Source organism: Schistocerca gregaria, chromosome 1 (genome assembly GCF_023897955.1).
Source record: "Schistocerca gregaria isolate iqSchGreg1 chromosome 1, iqSchGreg1.2, whole genome shotgun sequence".
Taxonomy (NCBI): Eukaryota; Metazoa; Arthropoda; class Insecta; order Orthoptera; family Acrididae; genus Schistocerca; species Schistocerca gregaria.
In genome coordinates this window covers 857,650,323-857,673,069 of record NC_064920.1, presented here as the reverse complement: position 1 = coordinate 857,673,069, position 22,747 = coordinate 857,650,323, and the positions used below count along the sequence as shown (strand labels likewise).

At 42.4% G+C, this 22,747-nt stretch overlaps 1 protein-coding gene across 2 annotated transcripts in view; it reads right to left on the bottom strand.

The window, feature by feature from the left end:
• LOC126272750 (annexin B9-like) overlaps positions 1 to 19,275 on the bottom strand; it is a 121,724-nt gene extending 102,449 nt beyond the window's left edge. The window contains exon 1 of one of the 2 annotated variants that reach the window (XM_049975854.1): positions 19,054 to 19,275. The gene's annotated coding sequence lies outside the window, so the exon portion shown is untranslated. The remainder of the gene's footprint in view (positions 1 to 19,053) is intronic. The other variant, XM_049975864.1, reaches the window with a different exon arrangement.
• Between the last annotated feature and the right edge of the window lie 3,472 nt (positions 19,276 to 22,747).

The following is a 22,747-nucleotide window of genomic DNA, read 5'->3' as shown; positions in this document are numbered from 1 at the left end:
TCTATCATGCCCGTTACTAAGAAAACTATAATTTTCCCGGTTGTTGGACGATTGAAGTCTCCATCAATGATTACAATATGATTGGGGAACTTAGTGGCACGTGCTCGCAGTGTTGCTGTTTTGCAAGTAAATGGCCAAACGTGACCTGCAGCACGGCGGCAACACTGTTCCACGCCACTGCAATCCGTCAATCACATAAAGTTAACTAATGCGAAGATATACAAGAATGCGTCAAAGGTTACTCCACATTTTGCTTGTATGTATTCTCCATTAAGAAGCAATTATGTTTCGTGAAATACATCATCGATCTACACGAGAGCCTGCGTTCTGAAATGTGACAAATTTCATTTTTTCGTGCAAACACCGAAGCTACCGAGATTGTTTTGCATGCGTGGAATACACATGCCTGCTCCGCGGAAGCGCCATTCAGCCAGGGCTTCGGCTAGTCGGGCCACGCCCACAACGTCGCCAGCGCTCGGCTGGGAGAGATGTGGAACTACAGTCAAGGCTGCAGTTCGCGTGCCCTGCGGGGAAAAAAACAAAACAAAGCCAGCTACAGAGTGCAGACCCTACAGACTCTCCTGGCTGTAGGCAGGGGCTACTCTGTTCACGAACCACAGCATCATTCCTACAGTTGTGTGCTCAGTCATTCGAAAAGTGTGTACCCTAATTTAGTATTTCTTAGGCATAGAAATCAAGTCACGGATTACTAGTCGGGCAAGCAAACGAGAAAAAAATTGTCGCGACCTTGTTTACACCAAAGACGATCGGCTTAACCAAGAGAAACTACGGAAAATCTGAAGATGGATGGATTTGAACACAGTCCGATTGGATTATTATAATATGTGCCCACTCCATGAGTCACTGCTGAGAGTACTTAATTCACGATGGTGGTGGATAGTCTGGCGATTAGGAGCACACACCACATCCCTTTCACTTATCCGGGAAATACTGGCAGTGAAAATTCCTTGCATTGCCGGAATTTCGAAATACAGCCTCTGAATAGATCAATATCAGAGAAACTTTGTGTAGGTATGGTAGAAAGCTGTACGCCTTAATATATAACGCGAAAGATACTTTTCGTAATAGCGCAAATTCATCTCTGAAGGTTACACCACTAAAACCTTGCGAAGTACCAAATTTGAACTTCAAACCATCACGTATTTGGAATTCTAATTATATAAAAATATAATCACTTCTGAATTGCATCCAATCAGATTGCCACTATAGACGTGTGTGTTCCACAGAACACTAGATTTTTCTGACTGCCTCTGCAATGAGAAGTGTGTACGTGTGCAGTCACACTGCTTGCTTGTTGCATAGTTTCCTAAGCTCGTGATGAGGAACTGAACATTAATCACCGTCACTACGCAAATAAAAAGACCGTAAAAATGCTCACTTTACTCTGTGTCCATTGTTAAAAATGATGCGTTAAGTAGTCCTAAATAGTTTCCAAACAATATGAATTTTTCGTCTACGTATTAGAAAGCTTTTAATACTTCCTAGAAACTAAACTGACATCCGCCAGTTACATACGAAATGTCTGATATCTGGGGGATCCCACTCACGTTGGACGTGAACAAAAAACAAATAAGCAGCCGTGAATTCATACGTAATCTTTAGTATTGCTCGAGTGCGTTGCTTTCACTTCTGGTCGGATTAAAAGAATACATCAAAGCACTTTTGAGACGAGCTGCTAGATTTGTTACCAGTAGGTTCAAACAATACACAGATATTACGGAGACGCTTCGGGAACTCAGATGGGAATTCCCGTATGGAAGGTGACGTTCTTTTCGGGGAACACAGTTCATGAAATTCAGAGAACTGCATTTGAAGCTGACTGCGGAACGATCCTACTGACACCAAGACATTTCGTCTAAGGACCACAAATATATGCGACATTAGGGCTTATACGGAGGCATATAGACAATCGTTTTTCCCTCGCTGTATCTGCGAGTGGAACAGGAAAGGAAATGATTTTTAGTGTTACTGGGCACCCTCCGCCACACTCCCTGCAGTGGCTTTAAGAGTAATGTCGATGTTAAAGGCAGTCCAACGTACACTTCTCGCCTATTGTAAACCTAACACCTGCGCAGCCAAACTAACTACTTTGATCAAGAGCGCCCAAAAGATACACTACTGGCCATTAAAATTGTTACACCAAGAAGAAATGCAGATAATAAACGGGTATTCATCGGACAAATATACTAGAACTGACATGTGATTACATTTTCACGCAATTTAGGTGCATAGATCCTGAGAAATCAGTACCCAGAACAAGCACCTCTGGCCATAATAGCGACCTTGATACGCCTGGACATTGAGTCAAACAAAGCTTGGATGACGTGTACAGGTACCGCTGCCCGTGCAGCTTCAACACGATACCACAGTTCAAGAGTAGTAACTGGCGTATTGTGACGAGCCGGGTGCTCGGCCACCATTGACCAAACGTTTTCAATTGGTGAGAGATCTGGAGAGAGTGCTGGCCAGGGCAGCAGTCTAACATTTTCCGTATCCAGAAAGGCCTCTACAGGACCTACAACATGCGGTCGTGCATTATCCTGCTGAAATCTAGGATTCAGCAGGGATGGAATGTAGGGTGGAGCCACGGGTCGTAACACATCTGACATGTAACGTCCACTGTTGAAAGTGCCGTCAATGCGAACAAGACGTGACCGAGACGTATAACCAATGGCACCCCATACCATCACGTCTGGTGATACGCCAGTATGGCGATTACGAATACACGCTTTCAATGTGCGTTCACCGCGATGTCGCCAAACACGGATGTGACCATCATGATGCTGTAAACAGAACCTGGATTCATCCGAAAAAATGTTTTGCCATTCGTGCACCCAGGTTCGTCGTCGAACACACCATCGCAGGCGCTCCTGTGTGATGCTGCGTCAAGGGTAACCGCAGCCATGGTCTCCGAGCTGATAGTCCATGCTGCTGCAAACGTCGTCTAACTGTTCGTGCAGATGGTTGTCTTGCAAACGTCCCCATCTGTTGAATCGGGGATCGAGACGTGGCTGCACGATCTGTTACAGCCATGCGGATAAGACAGCTGTTATCTCTACAGCTTGTTATACGAGGCCATTGGGATCCAGCAAGGCGTTCCGCATTACCCTCCCGAAGCCACAGATTCCATATTCTGCTAACAGTCATTGGATCTGGACCAACGCGAGCAGGCTACAATCCGACCTTTATCAAAGCCGGAAACATGTTGGTACGAATTTCTCCTCGTTACATGAGGCATCACAACAACTTTTCACGAGGCAGCGCCGGCTAACTGCTGTTTGTGTAGGAGAAATCGGTTGGAAACTTTCCTCATGTCAGCACATTGCAGCTGTCACCACGGGGTCAACCTTGTGTGAATGCTCTGAAAAGCTAATCATTTGCATATCACAGGATCTTCTTCCTGACGTTTAAATTTCGCGTCTGTAGCACGTCATCTTCGTGGTGTAGCAATTTTAAAGACCAGTAGTGTAGTTTGTCGGGTTGGGGGCGGGTATGGAGTACTTTTAATACACTGACGGAAAAAAGCACAGCACCAAGGAAGTTGGTAGGCGGGTTTCTATATCTAAAAGATGTTACTCAAATTTCGCGCCAATCGCATAATAGTGGCGTTAGTAGCGCCACTATGAGGATGCAAATCAGATTTGCTTTACATACACGCTGTAACGGTTGTGAGCGTTAATTACAATTAAGATTGGACGTGGTGAGTGATGTTAGTTAAGAATGGTCGCCACTATCAAGGCTACAAGGGCTACAAGAATCTGGACGTTCCCTCTGTGATATTGCAGAAAGACTGGTCGCAGGAATGTAGCCACTCTACATGATTGTTATCAGCTGTGGACACCAGAATGTACGCTCGCAAGAAGCCTGCGCTCTGGACGGGCACGCAGCACTATCGAGAAGGAAGACCATGTTCGGCATATGGCTCTGGCGCATCGTATTTCAGCTGCAGCAGCAATTTCAGTAACAATTTGTACTACAGTGCCAAACTGTTACAAATCTGTTACTTCAAGCGCAATTCTGAATCAGAACCCTGTAGCGTGCATTCCGCTGACCCCAAATCAACGCCAATTGCGACTTCGTTGGTGTCGAGCGAGAAGTCATTGGAGGGCATGGTGGAAGTGTGTTTTGTTTCCCTGTGAAAGCTCGTTCTGTCTCTCTGCTGGTGACTGCCGTTTGTTGATTAGGAGGGGACCAGTAAAGGGCCTGCAACCAACCTGGCTGTGTGCTAGACACACTGGACCTACAACTGGTGTTATGATCAGGAGTACCATTTCGTATGACAGCAGGATCACTCTCGTGGTGATCCCACACACGCTGACAGCACTTTTGTACGTCAACCTGGTGATCTTTCTTCTTGTGCTATCATTCAAAAACAGCATTCCAGGGGATGTTTTCCAACTGGATAATGCTCAACCACATACTGATGTAACCAAACCTGCTCTACAGAATGGCGACATGTTACCTTGGCCTGCTCGATCACCGGATCTGTCTCCAATCGAGCACACATGGGGTATCATCGGACAACTGCAGCGTCATCCACAGACAGCACTAACCGTGCCTACACTGACCGGGCAAGTACAACAGGCATCAACTCCTTCCCACGAACTGAAATCCGGCACCTGTGCAATACAATGCATTCATGTTTGTATGCTTACATTCAACATTCTGGAAGTTACACTGGTGATTTAAGTACTAGCATTTCTCATTGCTAATGACTTACCTCTCGCCTACATCTACTTGTGATCTTGCAGCGTTAATCTTTTTTTGTGGGGTTTTAGGGCGCAAAACATCTAAAGTCATAAGCGCCCAGTAAAGAACCAGAAAATGCTGGAACCGCGAGGGAAAAACCATTACGAGGCCCAATACAAAAGGGAAGAAAAAACAAATCTAAAACATCATCAAGACGTTACTGAAGAGTAACTAAAAGACGTCGACAAGAAACCGGTGTCACCAGGTACAAATCAAATCTCTTTGGTCATATTACTTCTTTTTAAAAAAAACTTTAAACGCGAGCCAGAACTCGCACGTCATCTGATAAAATGTCCAGCAAAGCCGGTGGCAGCCCGACCCTGAGACTTAAGTGGCTAAAATAGGGGCACAGGATCAGGAAATGTCTGACTTAATGGCTGGGTGCAGGATCGCCACTCAACAAGTGGCGGTGACTAAAGCGGCAGTGCCCTATTCGCAACCGAGCTGACATCACAGCAACCTTAATCAAATATGTTACCTAGACAAATGTATTCCCGAAACTTCAATACTCTATTTTTTGGTGTTGCGATTTTTTCCGACAGTATTTTGGAATACGAATAGCTACTTAACTTGCCATAAAGTTCTACTTCAGCCCCTGACAAAAACGTACTTTTAAATCTTTGTCTGGAAGGACACCTGACTACACTATATTTTTACCTTTCCCTGGGAGCTAGGGGAGGGGGGCCGTCTCCCCCTTGCCCTCGCGTATGGACGCCCTTGGAATCACGATAGCTTCATAACACCGCAAATGACAACCTTCATCATCAACCATCAGCTTTATCGCCGGCTAGTGTTTGGAGCGTTCCCTTGAGCGAAAAATACCGCTATTAACATGTACTAAAAATGAGCGTATATTTTTTTCCAGTCTACAACATAACAACTCATTTGTGGAAGCACTGATTGTACGTAAGCGATGTGAATAGCAGCTGCAGATGCTAAGTATCACACGCACCAGCTTAAGAAACGTAGCTTGAATAACTGGCGTAGCTGTTTTATTAAATGAAACACTATTTGACTGATTTGAACAGTTATAATGTCAGTCTAAAGATTCGTTAAAGGGAAAGCGGAAGGTTTGAAGTATTCTGTGACATTTTTATTTTTTGTTTCATTGCCATGTGTGTCGTGGCGTAGCTCTCAACATTTGAAGTTCTTTTCAAATGGTTCAAATGGCTCTGAGCACTATGGGACTTGACTTCTGAGGTCATCAGTCCCCTAGAACTTAGAACTACTTAAACCTAACTAACCTAAGGACATCACACACATCCATGCCCGAGGCAGGATTCGAACCTGAGACCGTAGCGGTCGCGCGGCTCCAGACTGAAGCGCTTAGAACCGCTCGGTCACCCCGGCCGGTTAAGTTCTTTTCACATCGGCATTCAGAACATAATGGCATAGAAACGAAACATGGAGGGCTCGTGCTTCCTGGTCGCGAGATACTGTCACAGGATATACACAGTGTGTGGTGAAAGGATGCCACTAGTTAATGACAACTGACAACTAAGTGATGTGCAGAGTAGTGCAACTCTTACGAATGTACTGTCCGCTGCCGAGAAGAATGCGCGCGGCAGGAATTTGGCTCTGAGAAGGGCGACGTGGTCTCGACATAATAGTACACTTTTCTAAAAATATTTTCGTGTATGCACTTATGTCAACATCATAACTGTGATTAAGAAGTTCGAGAGACGTCAGTTCTCAAGTTTTCAGTGTTCTGATAACATCCGAAATAACGTCAGTCAAATTTTCCAGTCCTATGTCCATGGTATCAGTAGTTCTCGTATCAGTTTATTAATACTGGTATTGTGTATGCAACTACTGGAGTGTTGTTTCGTCATGGTACATGTTCTGTTTTACTTAGTTAAAACATCGCTGATGGTAGGACTTTTTCTTTATTTTCTTGCTTTTAATGTGGATGTGATTTCTGCATGCACGGTTCACTAGAATGTTCCGTAACACTGAAACCATTAATGCCGACCTATGGATCACAACAAGGTGGACCATTAAGTCTACTGGTAAGATGCAGTTTTTCAGACTGACATCAAACCCAGCTCATGTTGAGCACAGGGGAGGAAGTGATAGGAATATTTCCCCGTTAGCCAATTCACCCCCAGCAAGCAATCATTTCTGCTGCCTACTTTATAGCTGGAGCACTCATGAGCCATTAAAATTGTTGGTTTGAAGTAAGTAGGTTTATCTTAGAGGTGTGCCAAAGAAAGAAGGAAGATCAGAGTTCAACGAACTACCGACATCGAGATAATTAGAGACGGAGCACAAGCTCGGAACGTTTCAACGACGGAGAAGGACACCGCCTGTGCCCTTTCAAAGGTACAATCCCTGCAATTTCCTGCAGCGATTAAAGGAAATAAAACCTAAATCTAGATTGTTGGGCGCGGATTTGAACCGTCGTCCTCCGGAATGCGTGTCCAGTGTGCTAAACACAGCGCCACCTCGTTCGGTGCCGGCTAAATAAGCGGAAAACTGGAAGCAGGCCTACTCCTAAAGCAACAGAACTTTAGACAAAAATAATTCATCGACCATCTGAAAAGGATATAATGGTAGCGCTGCCCACAGGGAACATTCGTATGAGATCAAGAGGAGGTAGCAATCAGTTGAAAACCACGCGAATGAAGATACGCCGTGGTAGGATGGACTAACAGTAAGAATAACACCAAAGACCCATGTGTGACTATGGTGACCAATCATGGGGCAGCGATATGTACATATACAGATGGCGACAGCATCGCGTACACAAGGGGTAGAAGGGCAGTGCATCAGCGGAGATGTCACTTTTACTAAGGTGATTCGTGTAAAAAGGTATCTGACATCATTATGGCCGCAAGACTGGAATTAACATACTTTTGAATGCGGAATAGTAGTTGGAGCTAGACGCATGGGCCATTCCATTTCGTAAATCGTTACAGAATTCAGTATTCCAAGATCCACAGTCTCAAGATCTACCATCAAATTTCAGGCATTACCTCACCACGGACAACGCAGTGGCCGCCGGTCTTCACTTAACGACCGAGAGCAGGGGCGATTGCTTAGTGTTTTCAGTGTTAACAGACAAGCAACACTGCGTGAATTAATTGTAGAAACCAATATGAGGCGTAGCACGAACGTACCCGTTAGGCCAGTGCGGCGAACTTTGGCTTTAATCGGCTATGGCAGCAGACGACCGACGTGAGTGCCTTTCGTGATAGCACGTATGGTGTCACAAGGCTTAGGCCTCTCCCACCCCTCATTAAATCGATGAAGACTTATACGAATAATTGTAAGAACAGTTATTATTATTATTATTATTATTATTATTATTATTATTATTATTATTATTATTATTATTATTATTATTTTCTTTAAGTTTGTTTTTGGGTTTTCAGAAATCCTGGGAGAAGATAAACTTATGTTGCAGATAACGTGGAAGACGTTGCCCAACGATCACCACGAAAGTTCGATGTAGCTGCAAGTGGGTAAGGAATAAAACGAATGCTGCAAACTCCCATGGAAGAGCCTGGGGCGCGAGGGCGCCGAGCTTCCTAGGTCGTTGATGGACAACGTCAAAGGAAGAGATATTCTGCTTTCTCTTTGTAAACAGATCGAGCCGGCCGCGGTGGTCTAGTGGTTCTAGGCGCTCAGTCCGGAACCGCGCGACTGCTACGGTCGCAGGTTCGAATCCTGCCTGGGGCATGGCCGTTTGTGATGTCCTTAGGTTAGTTCTAAGTTCTAGGGGACTGATGACCACAGATGTTAAGTTCCATAGCGCTCAGAGCCATTTTTGAAACAGATCGATCGACTCTTTAAAGGTTCATTTACATAGATAAAAAGTAGTAAAGACATAGGAAAGGAAGAGTTGCGGCGTCAGAACGAAAAGTGACACATCGCTCAGCAACGAAGAAGGACGTAAACAGCGGGCGTTACGTGGTGAAAACATATCAACTGATAAAATAGTAAGTCTGTAATTAAGCATAAAGCCACGGTAAAACTACACACAACATCGCCTGCAGCGCTTCTAAAAATGGTTCAAATGACTGAGCACTATGGGACTCAACTGCTGTGGTCATCAGCCCCCTAGAACTTAGAACTACTTAAACCTAACTAACCTAAGGGCATCACACACATCCATGCCCGAGGCAGGATTCGAACCTGCGACCGTAGCAGTCGCACGGTTCCGGACTGCGCGCCTAGAACCGCGAGACCACCGCGGCCGGCGCAGCGCCTCTCCAGGACTCTTGAGCATATCTGTTGGACGACTGGGAAACTATGGCTTGGTCAGATGCGTCCCAATTTCAGTTGTAACAAGCCAATGGCCCATATTGGCAATAAGGCACTGAGCAAGTTGGTGGTGGTTCCATAATGATGTGGGCAGCCTTTATATGCAATTAACTGGGTCCTCTTGGTCTTTGGCCACTTGGAGACCATTTGCAGCCATTGATGGACTTCATATTCTCAAATAACAATTGAATTTTTATAGATGACAATGCGCCATGTCACCAGGCCGCAACTGTTCGCTAGTGATTTGAGGAACATTCTGTGCAGTTCGAGCGAATGATTTGACCTATCCAACACTCATGGGATATAATCGAGAGGCCAGTTCGTGTGCAAAATCCTGCGCCGCCAACACTTACGCTGTTACTGACGGCTATAGCGGCAGAATGGCTCGATATTTCTGCGGGGGTCTTCCAACGATTTGAGTCCAAAACACGTCGAGTAGCTGCACTACTCCGGGCGAAAAAGAGGTTCGTCTCGATATTAGGAGGCTTGTCGCCTTAGTCTACATTACTGAAGTAGGGATTCGCGATCGGGAATAAGGATGCGTTTACACTCAAATCTGCGACATGTTTTTGTTGCACACATTTCCAGCGCTGTTCGCAACACTTTCTTGTTGAGTTCTCTGTCGACACTGGCGGCAAACTTTTCTTTTGGCTTATTCACATCGTCTGCACCTGCATTCTTCAGAGTATTCGCATCGTCGGCTATGCTATGTCTAGTGACGAGGAAAGTACTGATATGTGGCGTCATGCCGTTAATACAGAACAATTTAGGCAAACGAAGAGAAAGGCGCAGTTAATGATGATCGGAAATATACTGTAGAAAAAGCAGCACAAATATCCTGCTACAGGAACTTTGTTACTCGTCGTTTTTCGGCAATAGGAAATTTATTTCAGAGCCTAGTATATTTACTTTTGAAACAAGTCGTATCTCAAAAACGGTTCAAATGGCTCCGAGCACTGTGGGACTTAACATCTATGGTCATCACTCGCCTAGAACTTAGAAGAACTAAAACCTAACTAACCTAAGGACAACACACAACACCCAGACATCACGAGGCAGAGAAAATCCCTGACCCCGCCGGGAATCGAACCTGGGAACCCCGGCGCGGGAAGCGAAAACGCTACCGCACGACTACGAGATGCGGGCGTATCTCATATCACGCAAAAGTTTACAGAGGACTGGTTCAAAGAGCGGATTACGTAAATGTAATGGTAATTGCATTAAAGAAATATCTGACATACTTTCTTGAATGTTTTCAGTTACACTCCCAAAACCATTTATTTCGTCGCTATTACTAGCGCTGGATGCGACAGAAGAATCGCTACTTTTCGATGCCCATACCAGACCCCACGCTCAATGACGGCGCTGTTCGTCTGGAGTTCTGCTTCAAAAGCACTTTATTAATTTTGTTCTGCGTAATTGCCCTATGGAGTGGCTAGTTTCCAAAACTTGCATGTGACGTACATTGCAGACGCACCACACTTCTGTTCTCTGCCTCTTCCTTCTTCAGTGCCTTAGTTACTAAACCACGCGCTAAGTAAATGTTGCAGTAAATCCCAAGCTGGGTGACTGATATTCCGCTGACCTTATGCCGTTTCCGTTTCGAGGGCGGGGGAGGAGGAGGGGAGCCAATTCTTGAACTACTTTTAGTGTTATGTAGCTCCTAAAGACTACGGAGAATGGTAAATGCATCAGTTTGATATCAAGGACTCAGTCCCAGAAACGACTGAGTCGTAAGTCTTAAGCCAAAGATAGTTGCTACCTCTGACTGGAATACATGTAACTGTTGCTGCTAAGATCTTAGGGAGGCAACTTTCAGAGGAGGCAGTATGGACCAAAACAAGAAAAAAGTCTAGAAACATGGGCTTTAAAATGCGTACCTTATGAGCTATGAACACTCGCTAAGTAGAATAGGTGAGTTCCACAGTATCTAAGGTACACAAGTGCTCATAGCTTTATGGTATGCATTTTAGACCCATGTTTACTAGTATTTTCTGGTTTTGTTCCATACTACCACCTCTGAAAGTGGTCTACACCACAATCTTAGCAACAACAGTTCCAGTATATGTATTCCACAATTAGAGGTATCAAGAAGATTTTCGCTCATAACTTTCGACTGTTTCCGGACCGGTGGCCATTAGCTCAAATTGATTCATAAGCAAACCACGTTGTCTTGTAAACTGTTTCAGGGACACTACCGCTGCCCGTCTTACTGCCCTCGAGCTGCTTCTCCCGTTGGCATTTTACAACCAGTGATCTAATCTGTTCGTCTTCCAAGTTGCTACTTGTGTGAAATGCAGTAGCAGTTTCTTCTAGTCAGTCCTGTTTCCTATTTGCATCCTTTTAACTGGAACTTCTTACACTCCATGAGCATTCATCTTCCCCTTAATCTATATTAATTCCAAAAGTGCCCCATCCACTCCATTGCAATAACAATCAGTTTAACCACAAACGCAAACGAACCACAGAGCTACGTAACTAAAGAACAAACATTAGCGCCGTACAGCAGCAATGGGACAACTTACAGGAAACAGCTCCCTTTTATCTTTACCGACATTACCACTGATAGCTGCTTCGGTGTTCATACATTTTTCCAACATCGGTCATGCAGAAGTTGTCGGAAACATTCTTGGAAACGCTGTATGAAATATTTTTCAAACCCTGTGGACGCGCGTTGGAACATTCTGGCGTATGTTAAGCCGCTATATATTCTCAGCGATTTTGAATTTATAGTTATATGAAACTGCCAGATATGGGCACTGTGCAAGTGACAAAATTGATCAATCACTTATCTCTTCGGTAACACAACGTGGTGACGACAAAATGATACAGAACCTTATGTTTGGGGAGTTCCAGAACGAAATAGTATGAAAAGACGATCGCTATATTTCAAAGGTGCAAAACAATGAGTGGACCAAACAATTGACGAGTCCTGAACATTCAGAGATCTCGTAAACATAAGTGCCTCACTGAGCATTAACAATTAATGTAGTATGTCATAAGTAAACCAATACCTATTGTAAGCTATCAACTGATGGTTTCGTATTTGCTCTTTTTCGGAAAAAGAAGATATTCTAGAGGCGCGAATTTTGGATTAGGTTTTGTTTATCTTATATTGTTAGTTACGTGATTATTTCACTAAAATACCGGTTGTGTTGTTAGTGTATTCTTACACGCCATCCATTTGCTTCTCTACTAACTAGCCAGAGTGAAAAGTTCGGAAATAAGTGAAAAGTTCATATATTGCACGTTCAGTTCTTTGTTTACTTTAGTTTCGTCAGGTAAACAATACAGATTTAACCGTTTCTATTTCTCCGGGAGTTTTGAATATTAATTGAGTAGTCTACGAAATTAATTTCGACCAAAGCTAAAATTTGTTAGTGCGAGTGATAAGTGTATGACTTTCCGTAGTGTTGGTAATTTCGGAGTGTGGTGTGAGGGTTGTTGCAGTTTCTTTCATGTGGGTAACTGCAGCGGTGTGGGAATTGGGCAAATAAACAAGGCTCACTGGCTGTGTAGGATCTGCTGTAGAGATAGGAAGATAATGAAACAGGAGGACAAGACTGTCGCCCTTCAGGCGGAACTAGATAAGGTAAAACAAGGTCTAGAAAGGTTAAGGGGGATAAGGGAAGAGAGAGGTTGGAAATGACAGGGTATAGAAGAAATAGGAATAGGACTCTCTCAGTGTTGTCACTGTGGAAAACAGGTTTGATCTGTTGTCACAATTGGAAACTGGTGAACCCCAAGCTCAATACGTGGTACTAATACTTGGAACAAGAACAGTCTACACAAAGACCTAAAATCATTTATCTTGGTCCAAAAGGTGGTCCAATATTCAGGAAAAATGTTCAACAAATTGGCAGGGATCGTAAACGGTTTCCGATAAAGCACAGTTCAAACAAGGTTTGAAAGGCTTTTTGATAACCAACTTCTACGGATACCTTAACTGGGACTGTTTGACCAGCTTAAATAAAAAGCTTTCAGTTTTGGCATCACTTTGTCACGACACTTAACATTAGGTGTTATTAAAAATGATTAACTATGTTTTCTTCTGACATTAATTCTGTAAATATTAGCAGTCCCAGTTTCCTGTAATGTATTGACCTATTTTGACTATCTCCTGACAAATGATCAGGTTAGTACGTCTATTTTATGTTATACTATCTGACTCATTCCAACCCACGAGAATCTGCTCATTTTTGGATACATGGAACGAAAACTGAATCTAACCTATTTGAATTCTGTCACGATAACTAGCCAGAGATTGAATATAATGTTTGAAGATCACTTCTGCATTACTGTTTTAAACGTTAAAATTGCCTGCACAGTTCGGTTCTGAAAAAATTGAAACATCTGCGACAAGAATTACAAAAAAAGAACAAATTTTAATGAAAACTGGACTAGTTCGGAACGAATGGTGCCATATTCAGCCTCAGACCACGAAAATTTTCAACTCTTAGAAACGCAAGAAATGCAGAAAAAACCGATAATTCTAGAAATTGAAAAACTTTTCTGAGTTTGTACTAGTGTTTATCTCACCTTATGTCCGAACTTCGTTTCAACATCATCGATTACCAAAAATGCAAATGTCAACTTAAGTGAAGCAAGCTAATTATATATCCTGGACAGAAATTTTATTTTGCCATCGTTATGTTTAACGTTAGAACACCGAAGGTGGGTGGGGAAGATAATTCATTGTTACTAAACCATCTTAAATTTTATAACATTATACTCTAAGGCATTTATTTGTATGCACTTGTTAATTACAATTATAACGTCTCCAATGGCGTATCACAAAGGAAGTACAAAATGTACCAACAATACCAGACTGGCGGGAACCGCGAATTGATACCAACTTAAATTTTACGAAGGCTTAATAACCTAGAGTAAAAAACTATAATTACAATATTATGAAATATGTGATGTTTTCCTTTTTTTCCAGTAAACTACAACAGCACGAATTTATTGAGGCGTTTGAAAAGAAAAGGGCCAAGTATGTTATTCATCTGGGAACTTTAACAGCTGAAAATGGATCACCCTTTTATACATTTAGCACATAACCGATCGAGCGCCAGAAATGATACAACCGTTAATTTAGGGTGGCCTCCAGAATGGAAATAGTTTTTATATTCACCGGTCTCTCAGAATTCCGATGTTTTCCACTCATTGCGTGCACAATCAGAAGAAGCCTTGTGGAACTGCTCTTTTAATTCCAAAGGCGAGTGGCTACTCTGTCGTAAAGAAGCGTTACATCGACGAGAAGGCACTGGTATTCCTTGTAACCAATACTCGCCTAGAACTGCTTGTATCTGCTGCTTGTTGCCCATGTGTCACAGGTAGCCTTGGACGCTAACGCCGGCCGGAGTGGCCGAGCGGTTCTAGGCGCTATAATCTGGAACCGCGCGACCGCTACGGTCGCAGGTTCAAATCCTGCCTCGGGCATGGATGTGTGTGATGTCCTCAGATTAGTTAGGTTTAAGTAGTTATAAGTTCTAGGGGGCGGATGACCTCAGCAGTTAAGTCCCATAGTGCTCAGAGCCATTTGAACCATTTTTGGACGCTAACATTCTACTTGTGCTGAATTACATTTTTCTTAGAATCGCTAAAAAAATTGAGCAACAGCGGACTTACAGATGCAATTGTCGCCTCCGCTTCGACCCAAAATAAAGGGCGCTATGAAGTTACGGGATTTTTCTGTCAAATAATTAATCTTCAGCCCACGATATGGTCACTCACCCGTCTATCACCTGTCAGAACCGACCAATGCACACGCACAAAGAATCTTTTATCTGCTAATGAGTGTTGACGTATTCAAACCTAGCTTGTGTACATGTTTGAAAGTGAAAGGCAGCATAGATACAAGAGAACGCACGAGATAATTCTTATACGTGTAAAGATAATTATTTTGAAGTAAATGTTAGGTGGTTTTATGGATTGAGAGCTATTGGCAAAGGACACACTGCAGCAAAAAACGTGTGCCGTGATGAATATGACACGCCCACCTTGTAAAATCCACAAGTATGCAGGATTTATTGGAGATGCCTTGGAATCTGTTGCATGCGAGTTAATGCAGGGTGCTGCAAACGAAGCTGTTGAAATAAATGATGGTATGACTGACATACCAGTAGCTTTTGATGGCACTTGGCAGAAGCGCGGCTACAGTTCTAAAAATTATGTTCCTACGGTGACCAGTGTGGATACTCGAAAGGTAATAGATATCCATAGTTTAACCAAACATTGTCATAAGTGTAAATCAGGGGATGAAGAAGGGCATATCTGTGACAAATTATGAAGGAACAAGTGGTGGTATGGAGATCTCTACAGCTATTGAAATTTTTAGTAGATCTATGGACGAAAGGGGAGACTCAAGAGCATGTAACAGTGTAGTAGCCGCTCAGCCTCATGGTGAGAAGCTTATCACAAATCTGGAATGTGTTGGTCATGACCAGAAGAGGATGGGTACCAGGTTGAGGAAGTTTAAACAAAATTTGAGAGAGAAAGTTTCTGATGGTAAAACTATAAGAGGCAGGTTGACAGACAAAATGAATAATGAACTACAGCAGTATTATGGGTGGCCATTAGAAATAATACTGAGGATTTGTTGAAAATGAAGCAGGCAGTATGGGCTACATTCTTCCACAGACTGGCAACTGATAAACCAGTACACCGCCTTTGCCCTCCTGGACCTGATTCATGGTGCAATTACCGCCATGCCCAATAATCAAACAGTTCATATAGCCATAAACATTCCACCCCAGCAGCAATCATGGGTATCACAAAACCTATTTACAGAGAAAAAATCCCGAATTGCTGAAGAAGTGCCTGCATGGTCAGACTCAAAATCCCAAAGAGTCGTTCAATAATCTTATATGGGCTCGCTTACCAAAAAATGCTTTTGTTGGAACGAAGACACTCAAGTGGGGGTCAGTGATGCTGTTATTGCTTTTAATGATGGCAACACTGGTAGGCGACAGTGCTACAGCATATGGGCATTAATCCTGGAACAAACTGCATAGAGAACTTTAACGAATGGACAAGATTCGCATTGATAATGCACAGTACGCAGCACAGTTTGCCACTAAGGAGTCCAGAACGAAGAAGAAAAAATTGGAAAAGATCAAGAGGATGATACACAGTACGGTGTAGGGTGCTTCTGAGTGACTAAAAATAAAAGAATTAAGCATATAATAGACTTACAATATTTTGAATCTTCAGAAGCCATTCCTGAAAATTTACATTTTCGATTCAGTTTTTCCCTAAATCTCAGAAAGCACTTCGAGTATTCAAATTTTCAGGGAGTAATAACATACATATCATGAGAGTATTGAACTAAAAGAACAATGTTATGTATAATAAAAATTATGTAGGATAACGTACAAAAAGTACACAAGCTTTAACCGTGTAATTAAAAAATTGCATTTCCGAAAGCAGTGGCTGAAACGCAATTAGCGTAGTTCATTAGACTCAGAACATATAGTTTAATGTTCTGTAAAAGTTTCATATCAATCGCCACAGTGGTACTTGAAATACGGGGAAGCCAAGTCACTAAATTTGACATTGTCGGGATAGGGCTTTCCAACTCCCCTTAACGTCAACATCATGGTTTGCGTAATATGATATTTAGTTTTGTGTGTGTTATTGACAAAACATATGATCTGTAATTTTAGCAAGAAAATAAGTTTCTGAACTGCAGATATCGTTTATGTTCATTTTAGACCTGAAAATTTACCTTTGAACATTACTTTTCTACAAGGCAACGCTTGAAATCCCTAGTATTTTCGTGAGAATAGGAGCATCACCTATATTGTTACTGATGCTACAGTTCTTTATTATCCCATCTGGCTTGTCTGAATTTATTTCCATGCCTAAAGTGGACTAATTTGGAACAACTATATTTTATATTCACTCAAAAACGATTGAGGCGAACAATGATAACTTGTTGACTACAGTATAGTAATAACCTAAAACAGAATTTAAACGTCATTTAAGATAAAATATCAAAATATAATTTCACACTAAATGTGAATGATTTTTCTAGAGTGCCTGTCAAGTGTCATGAAGGTTCAACAGCGGAAGCTTCAAAGAGCGCTCTCTCAAATGTTCTGAATGTACACGCAGTGACTATGTGGGAAGCATCAGAATTCTGACATACTGACGATCATCGAAACGATTTATAGCGGTTACGAGTATAACAATTATTGCGTTCGATTGGTCTTCTGCCAAATGTGTGAAAGCGTGATTTGTTTTGAACTGTTAAAAAGATTATCTACTTTCATAAAGATACATAAGATACTTAAGTCATCGTTTCGAAAGATGAAATAATTCATGCCGTTGGAGTTTGCAGTTATCTGTAAAAACTGACTCCGTGAAAGTAAAATGTTTTCATAATTTTAAAACTGTTGTGAAACGACTTTTTCGAAAATCGGTATCCTACGCAATACGGAGTGTTTCTAAATAAACAAACCAGTTTAGTTTCTATATGATTATTTCTGAATTAGGATATAATCAATCCGCATCCGTGGCAGAGGACGCGCGATTGGAAAATGGCAAGCGACGCTATTGCCACTAATAGCAATATCCACTGTCCCACATAATACGGGTCCTTTACGGTGAGCCTTCTGACTGTGGACAGTTGTTAAAGCATTCGGTCAACCAGGTACCAAGATCACGCAAGTGCGTCAGCAGCACAGAGCAGTTGTTCGGTGACGTGACAAGGACACTAGATAGCTCGTACGGGAAATGGCCATCGGCGAAAGGATTTTTCCTGTCACGCGCGGCTCAGTGACAACAGGTTGCCGTGCAACAACATGGCCCCAAGCTTGCAAAGATAATTTTTTCCAGTGCTAGTGAGGCCATTAAATTTACGCGTGACTGTCAACAAAGCTGTAAACATAAATTCGTGTGTTGAAAAGGCAACAATGTGTCAGATTCACTCTTATTTTGTTGTGTAAACGTTGGCTGTATATTACACTATCTGTTCTATCTTTGTCACTGAACTCCAAAGAAATTGCTAGGACTCGCGGAATAAAAATTACACAACACTTGCAATGAACGAAAGTTTCTTCAATGACCCCGCTGGTTCTGTGGTGCAAGTGCAGTCCGCTCTGCTAGACAGTGTTCGACGTACGCAAATTACAAATGAGAGGTGCTAAGACACATAACGGGACTTTGTATATGTAGAACTTTTAATGCTTATCTTTTATGATATGCAATACTACAATAAATCCGAACAGAACTCAGCAACGACTGACTGAATTAAAGCCTCCACGTCCATCCCACTCAGAAGTTAGTTACGTACAGAGTGGCCCTTGTTAATTAATGGTGACTACTTCCTTAGACTACACAACATAGAAGATGATTCAACTGTTTGCCACTCCGTCCGAAAGCGAGTGCATTGAGATGTTACGTCGACAACTCACTATGACACTCACGTGACGCATACCAATACGCGAGTGTGTTTCCCAGTCCTACGTCACACCACGTCACCAAAGTGAGGCTCACATGCGTCAAGGGCTATTCCGGAAAGTGTGGGTGACGCCGGTGAAAGAACAACAGATCGATGCTTCCTCGGGGCACGTGATGCTGACGTACCGCCGGAGCACTCTGTGTATCCAAAATTACACAGTGGCAACCTCCTCTGTTTGCATCAACAGGCTGAGACACGTACTTCATTCAACCAAGTTCGCTTCTTAACAATTCAAACGCGATTTTAGTCACGTAAGCCTCACTAGCAACAGCTTGAAATCAGTAACCTGTAGCAGTAATTGCCGGCTAATATGATCCTCTTTCCCCTCCCCTCCCCACCCCTCTTCTCCACTCTCCTCTCCTCTCCTCTCCCTACCATCTCTCTCTCTCTCTCTCTCTCTCTCTCTCTCTCTCTCTCTCTACACACACACACACACACACACACACACACACACACACACACAAAAGAGATAGAGAAGAAGATACTAAATATCGGCGTGTTACGTAGATGATCCAAATGTCAAGTACAAGCAATTCATATACGATACTTACAAATCTGAACAAGTATCCCAATGCTCGTAGGTTGGCACAAACTCTTGCGAGATGAGCCTTATTAAGCACACAACTGACAGTGACGTCTAAGTAGCAACTTACTAGTATACACAGCTCCGCCCACGACTTACTGAGACCCTAGCTGCTCCGCAACTGTTATGTGACAGCGCACGACGGCGTCTCCTGGCACTACGCCGGCGCTGCAGAGGGCAGCAGTGTTGCCAACTGTCGCGAAGCGTTCAGATACCACTTGGCGATAGCCGATACGACGTGCACACTACTATAGGAAGCACAGTTTCCTCCTTGCCGACGCGTTTCCACTGAAATCTGGAACCGATCCCGGCAGCACTGTCTAGATAAATAAACACTGCCTCACGTCAGTAACTAGTCTGCTTGAGACACTTCCTCGAAAAGTTCGCTGACGTAGGAAAGACATGGTTGTTCACAAAAAAAGTGGTCGGTTTACGTTATCCACCGGCAGGCACTTCAGATACCTACTGAGAGTCATGTCAATTGTCGGTGTAAGGTATCTACAGATTCTTCAGATACGGGTAATAAGTGAATGAAGACATAAATAAAATAAGAAATGATCATGAATGAAAGCTCATTTTCTCCTTCTAGCAGTTAAACATCACAGTGACTCAGCAAATAATTTATGTGCAGTTGTTATTTTATGCTGTACTAGTGTTTCCCCTATCGACGTACATTATTCATCCCCCAGATTATTTTACAAGGACAGTATTATCGTCTGTAATAGACAACAATAAAACAATAAATACATCCAGGAATATATTGTTACAGGACTACTTTTACAAAGTTTAAGACATTGGACATCTACAACGATACTCTTCAACCCATCTTGCGGTGTGCGGTGGAGGGTACTACTATCATTTCCCCGTTTTCCAGTCACAACTGTTGCGCGGGATTAATGGCTTTTGCTATACCTCCACAAGAGCTCGAAGTTATCTGATCCTATCGTCAGTCATTTGGCGAGATGTATGACGAAAGGAATATGGTGCATGACTCGTTCTCGTTGGGAAGTGCGTTTTCGGAATTCCAACTGTAAACATCCCCATGACCGATGTTTGAAATGGAGTTGAATTAATACCCCTTTTATGCTCTTATGTAACTTGATCAAACGAACCTGTGACGAAACGTACTGCTCTTCTTTGTATCTTCTCTCTTTTCTTTAATAGATCTACCTGGTCTGGATCCCAGAGACATCATCGGCACCTACTCAATAATCGGTCTCAAGAGGGTTATTAAACTACCGGTAAATTCTCTGTGGGCGAACTATCTTGCTTTAAAAATTTTATCCGCCGAATCTCCGTCGGCATCGGTCTTTCCTATAAGTGTTTCTATATGGTCGCTCCATTTCAGGTCGCTATGGATGTTTGCTCCTAGACATTTTATGGCTCTAACTGTTCCCAATGAATTGCCGACAGTGTAGTCTCAGTATATAAAAGGCAATGTCCCAACTGACTGAATCATCATCGCCCAGCAGAAACCGTTAAGGACAGAAACTTGAAATTTGGAGAAGATATGGATCTTATACAGTAGGCGTCGTTTACGAAGGGATTTTTCGAAATTCGAACCCCAATGGGGGTGAAATAGGGGTTGAGAGTCGCTATTAAGGCAATTTTGAAGCTAGACATAGGTTTTTGGTTTTCGGTCGGAATAAGGAAATATGTGTCTCAGCATTTTTGGAAATTTAACTCTGTGGGGATGAAACAGTGGGTGAAAGCTTTTTCTTAAAGTATATCGTTATTAAAGCTTGAAAGTCATTTTAAAGCTGTATCTATGGACATCAGTATTTTACTTCTCGGTTACAAATAAAAAATACGTGTTTCGGTGTTTTTGGAAAGTGAACCTCTAAGGAGGTGAAATAGGGTCAGACTGATTCACTGACTAATCGTCGCCCAGCCGAAACCGCTAAGGATAGGAACTTGAAGTTTGGAGAGGGTGTGGTCTTATACGGCAGGCGTCGTTTAAGAAGTGATTGTCCGAAATTCCAACCGTAAGAGGGTGAAATAGGGGATGAAAGGGCGGTTCAATCCCGCGTCCGGCCACCCTGATTTAGGTTTTCCGTGATTTCCCTAAATCACTCCAGGCAAATGCCGGGATGGTTCTTCTGAAAGGGCACGGCCGACTTCCTTCCCCGTCCTTCCCTAATCCGATGAGACCGATGACCACGCTGTCTGGTCTGCTTCCCCAAAAAACCAACCAACAACCAAAGGCTTTAGGAAAGTATGTTGCTATTAAGGGAATTTTGAAGCCAGAACAACGAAAACTGACATCTGGTTTCTCAGTCAGAAAATTAACAAAATACATGTTTTAGCATTTTTGGAAATTTAAGCACTAATGGAGTAAAATAGTGGGTGAAAGTGTTTTTGAAAATAAATAATTACTAAAGAACTATTAAAGGATTTTAAGGCTACATCTGTGACAACTGGTACTCGGGTTTTCGTTTAGAAATAAAAAAATATATATTTTTCAATATTTCCGGTGTTCAACCCCTACCTAAATGAGCGCAATAGGGGATGTAAATTTTTATGAAAATATTTCATTTCCTAGGAAATGTCAGCTTTGGCGACTGTTGTAAATATAATACAATGTTTGTTTTCCATAGAGGTATGTTCCGTCTACGCAATTGATTGAAGACAGTTTGTTTATTGCCATACGCATTTCACTTCTTTTATTTGTGCAGCATCTTCAGTGGCCTGTAATACATGTTTCTTTTCATACATATGATAAATGTATTACGTAGTAGTTACAATACGTTACTATGTAACATTTTTGGATGTTTTTCTCTTTTTTTGAGGTTAGAATCAAATTCACGACGGAAAACAGAAAAAAATGTTCGTTTTCTTCATCGGTGCCATTGCTCTGCTTTGTATCAACACCAACAGCAATGTAGCACTGTTGTGAGGTACTCGTCGAGTAAGCAATTGAACTACGCTCCCTTAGCCTCATGCTGTGCACACCATTGGATACCTCCAGCCCCCCTCCTTGTTGCGATTAGAAGCCAATATTGTGTCTGCATGGCAGACAATATGTGGGGCGTCGAATGCCGTAAACGTCATTGGCCTTTTGCGACCTCGTATTCTATGGGTTCCTTGTGAGTATTTCGAGATGAAGAACCAAAGGTTCGGGAACGAATAATTAATGCAATGCGTCTTATTTATGGCACGCAAGTTGATTGCGATCAACTAGGATGACTGTACAGTATGCAGCTGTAATTATTGCTATTCTGATCAGATGAAGCGCTATCTGTCGGACATTTTTTTAACTTTTGTATTTTTTTGGTTCTAATAGAACCCCATGTCATTCCAAGCATGTGTGTCAATTTGTACCTCTCCATCTACATTATTCCGTGATTTATTCAGTATTCAAATTTATACTGACTTTTTGATCACCCAGTATATAAACTGCTCTCTAGTGTGACATATGTATCTATATTTATTAAAGGCATTGTCCTGACTGACTGACTTGTCAAATTCCCAACAAACCCGCCAAATTTGCAGAGGATGTTGATATGAGTACTGTAGGCGTTGTTTAGGAAGGGGTTTTTCGAAATTCCACATCATAGAGTGTGAAATAATGGATGAGAGGCTTTTTGAAAATATGTCGGTATTAAGATAATTGTGAAGATAGAACTATGAATAATGTTATTTGGTTACTCGGTAAGAAATAA